We start from the raw sequence: 4907 nt of genomic DNA on the forward strand, positions 1-4907 counted from the left end.
TAAAAAAAAAAAAAAAAAAGAACACCCATGAAACTGCATAGGCCATCAGGGACATGCATAGGTGAAAAGATACCAAGTACCTGAAAGATGTCACATTTTTTGGGGGGGTGGGTGTACAGGGGATTGAACTCAGGGACACTTGACCACTGAGCCACATCCCCAGTCCTATTTTTTAGTTTAAGCCTAAAAAGCACCTTCAGACAGGGTCTCACTGAGTTGCTTAGTGCCTCACTTTTGCTGAGGCTGGCTTTGAACTCGTGATTCTTCTGTTTCAGCCTCCTGGAGCAAAGATGTTACTTTAAAGAAATAATGTGTGCCATTCTGGAATTATAATGGTAGAATTGGGAGGTATGCCAGGCCAAAGAGTGGAGCTGGTCATAGGGTTGGTAGCCCAAAAAGAATGCTGAATTTTTGCTGCTCATGCTTAAAAATGCAGAGAGTAATGAACTTAAGGGTTTAGACAGAGATTCTCTGATCACTGAACATACCCAAATGAACAAAGCACCAAGATGCGCTGCTGTATTTACAGAGCTCATGGTCAGATAAACCATGCCACATTGAGATGATTCTCACTGAAAAGGAACAAACTGTTCCTAAACCAGAAAAGGAGGTTGCACAGAAGGAAAAGATATCCCAAAAGAAACTGAACAAACAGAAACTCATGGCACGAGAATAAATTCAGCATAAAATAAATGCAAATAAAAGTAAAAAAATAAATAAATAAACTTAAGCAACGTTTACTCACTTATTCAAGAAACATGTTCTAGCACTAGACCAGGTGCTGAGGATTAAAGGACACCTGTGATCCTGCTGTCCTACAGTATCTGTGCTCTATTATAAAAGCACTGGATGTAGTTCTTATCTATAAAACATTTGGCACCAGACTTAGGAAAGATGCATGTGTGCAGTAAGAGGAGACTGTCACCACCTTCCCACCAATGGTATTCAGATGGCAGTTGGAGAGACTGAAGTCCAATGGCCTGTTCCTGTCATTTGAAACAAAGACAGCTGCTTCATTCTTTCTCTGGCCTTGATGGATCATAACTCACATGACACAGGGCCTATCTCTGTTGGGAAGTGTCTACAGAAGGCCAGGCTGCTAGTGGCTTTCTTTACTGCCTCTCTCTCTCTCTACATGTGGGGTCCCCAACTTAAAGGCCAAAGGCAACTGGGCTCTTTTTTTTAAATATTTATTTTATAGTTATGTGGTGCTGAGGATCGAACCCAGTGCCTCACGTATGCTAGGTGAGCCCAACTGGGCTCTTTTAAAAGTGAAATCATAGTGTCCAACTAGCTCAGTCAGTAGAGAATGAGACTCTTAAAATGAAATCATCTGGATCTGGTGACCTTTGTCTCCTTGGCTAAATGAATTTCATTTTCTCTTCATGATAGAGAAGGTCATTCTATTTTTAACTAGAATATAATCTCTGCTGTATTCCCTGACCCTATGGTGGTTTGGCTCTATTGACTTTTTATTCTTTTGTGAGGTTTCAGAAATATTCTAATTGAGGAAGGCCTAAAAAGCATCTTCAGAGGTATGCCCAACAGGACACATTAATAGGAGGGCATGCCTGGATGGCGTATGGCTTCATAGAGCCTCCTACAGCAGGCAGCTACTTCATATTTAAAGGACCACACTTGTGAAAATACTATCTTAATCATTTTAAAATATGTCTAATCATTCTTAATCATCTTGGTGACAGATTTTGCTTTTCTTGGGGGAACAAGAGGCACCTGTCTGATTAATCAGCAAACTGCCTGGAAACAGGAATTAATATTTAGCCAGGAGAAACAATGGCCATTGCTTTCTGAATAAGTTTCTATCAAAACAAAGCACTTGCTGGTATTTCTGTTCACAATAATTCTATTTGCACCGCATAGGACTCAAAGTGCGATTAAGTGCAGGACTCCAGGGTGAGGGATGGATATGCGTGAAAACCCTCCCTCTACAATGGAGCTGCAGAGCCTGGGCTCTAGCCCAGCAGTGACTTGGCAAGCAGCGAGTCCCCTAGGCTCTAGGACAATGTGCTCTCACCCCGTGGGGAGAGTGCCTGCAGCGCCAGCAAGCTAGAGCTTGCCTTGGCAGAGTCAGCCTTGCAGGTGATGGTGCTTCATAGAGGATCATGTGCGGCACCCAAATGAAAAATCCTCTGTTCCTGTGTCCTGCCCAGAACTCAGCATGTTTCTCCAGCTTCTCTGTCATGTGGGAAACCTAATCAGGAATCTTCCATGAAATCAGTCTATGCTTTTGGTCCTTCAGAATCACAGTTACACCAGTATATGGAATAGATTCTGTGGTTTTGCTTTTCATGGACATTATTTCCTTAGGTTTTTTGGTTACTGGCCTTTTTAAAATGCCTCATTCCCTGAATTTTCATTCCAGAAAACACTAAAGGCTACTGATTCCTCATATTTTCCACATTGGAGAACACTGTTAACAAGCTGATGAAAGATAACTGCACATGTGTGAAAGCTTTTCTCAAAACATCACATTCTTTTCATAAAACTGTTGAAATTGGGTCAGGGACCCCTGCTCCAAAGTGATGACCTGGCATAAGGTCAGCATTTCAAGGAGTGGTGTCCCACACCCTCTCTACCACACTCTTGAGAAACCTCTCCAAACTATAGGTGAATCCCTTCACTCTTATATGTGCAAAGGGTCAACTCAAAGAATGTTATTTTGATGAATTTTGTTAATATTCAGTAACTTTTAAGTAGCTGAAAAAAATCTTTGGGAGGGGAGGATCAAGAGAACATCTTTTCTTAACAAAATGTTTCTCTTTGCCCCTAATGCCAGTATAACAGATGGACAGAGCACTGAGCCTTGAAGGTAAACTGACTCTGGCAAATTGCCAAGCAAAGCAAATCCCAGAGCCTCTCTCAAGAATAGTCTGTGCAAGAGCCCAGATTGGAGCTTGACAGCTGGAAGGTCCCAACAAATCCCAACTACCCTCAGGATCCAGCCCCATGAGACATTGTTGCCACCAGTCTACAATGCAAGGCCATGCAAAAACCTGAACTCCACCAGGAATCAGGCATTTATATGCCAGGCACTGTGCTGAGTTATACCCTCACAATCTCCTATACTCCATATACCCTTTTCCAGGAGGAAGTTAATTCCCATTTTCAAAGCCTCTGCCTCTACCCACTCATTAACCTGTTCAAGGGCATGTTAAGAAGTGCGCCTCTGTCAGGGCAGGGTCCGGTCAGGGTCTCAGTCAGCTCAACTAGGCCAGGATGCAGTTCCCAGCTGTTACTTTTGTTTCGCCCCGCCCAGTGCAATCAGTGTTCATAGTAAAGAATAACTCATAAAAATTAATCCAGATTAAGTATTCTAAGGAAAAGCAGAGAACAGAAATAAGACTCAAAAAGATAATGGCTAACTTTGTTTTGATAAAAACAGTTTCCATTTGTATTTTGCCAAGAGTGAACTCTGTTCTCAAGTGGGTTTATTTTTACAACCTCCAAGTGCTAAATTTAACCTTGTTGGCTGCATTTGCTGCTGGATTCAGAAGGCAGATGCTGCCTGTTCTCAAATGGCACTTGAGCAGTGTGGAGGCTCCATTCAGCCATTGTACTTAAATGCCAGAAATAGATTTTTAAGGGGTACATGATATGAACCCCTGTTCAGAGTCTGTGAGTGCACGCAGCCCACTTACTCGTTGGATTTTTACTTGTGCCAAAGCTCTAAAACTAGGCCTCAAGTAGATGGGAACAAAAGTTTAGAAGCCACCTTCTCTGCAATTTCTACCAGAACTTTTTGTATAGTTCTAACATTTTAATGCCACAGAAGAAGGGGTGTGTGTGTGTGTGTGTGTGTGTGTGTGTGTGTAGGATGTGGGGGGCATATGTATGTTTTAAAGATATGAAATATAGATTTTCCCATTCAATTCTTGCATTGAGCAACATATCCAAGACCCTCCTAGTGTCCAGAATAATGGAGATGTTTAGGAATTCAATGGCTTTCACTTGTTTTGGATCCATCTTTATAAAGTCTTTTAGCCCCGGCCTTTATCTTATTCCCAAAATTCTTCCTTCCTTTCTCCCTCTGTCCCTGCCTTTCTTTCTCATTTTCTTTCTCGTACAATGGATTGAATCCACGGGCACTTTACTTCTTAGGTACACCCCCAGCCCTTTTTATTTTTTATTTTCAGTCTTACTAGGTTGCTGAGGTTGGCCTTGACTTTGCAATCCTCCCACCTCAGCCTACCTAGTTGCTGGGATTACAGGAGTGTGCCACTGCACACAGCTTACCCATTTTTTCATTAAAAAAAATCAAATTCCTCCTCCTGTTGAATTGCCCATTATGTCCTAGAGTCACTGCCCACCAATTAATGTACCTTGAGAGGGCGGCTGAGTTCTGCTATACAGAAATAAGAGACCCATAAAGATCAGGAATAGACATTAGCCCTGATCTGTTATTCATAATCCTCAGCATTTCCATTCCTTTCCACTCCTGAGAATGCACCCTCCAAAGACATTTGTTGAGCACCTGTTTTGAAGCAAGGACTGTGCCAGCAGCTTGTGACATTAAAATTAGTTAAGACATCGTCTTATCTTTGGAGAACCAGTAGTCCTGCACGTCAGATTGACAGGTACCCATGGAACATTAATACTATGTAATCAGTACTATGGTAGCAGGAAGAACAAAGTGGTTTAAGATCATACAGGAAGGACAGATGAACTGGGGGTTGGGGTTGGGAGTGTGTGATGGGTCACTGAGGCCTTAGCTATGACCAAGTAGCTAATTTTAACAGACACTGTTAGATGTTTAACTATACCCAGTAATAAGGTTTAAAAGATGACTTAGCATTTACTTTGAAAAAAAAATTAACCAAAGCCTAGTTTTATAATATACAATTCCTAATGTTTTTTTTTTTTTTGTTTTGTGTGTGTGTGTGTAATTC

General features: G+C 41.7%; 1 protein-coding gene across 1 annotated transcript in view; it reads right to left on the reverse strand.

Annotated features, from left to right (window-relative positions):
* Positions 1-4907, reverse strand: part of Dnajc18 (DnaJ heat shock protein family (Hsp40) member C18) — a 31118-nt gene that overhangs the window by 4670 nt on the left and 21541 nt on the right. The gene's annotated exons all lie outside the window — the stretch shown is intronic.

The sequence above is a fragment of the Marmota marmota genome, unplaced genomic scaffold (assembly GCF_001458135.2).
Source record: "Marmota marmota marmota unplaced genomic scaffold, marMar, whole genome shotgun sequence".
NCBI classification, from domain to species: Eukaryota; Metazoa; Chordata; class Mammalia; order Rodentia; family Sciuridae; genus Marmota; species Marmota marmota.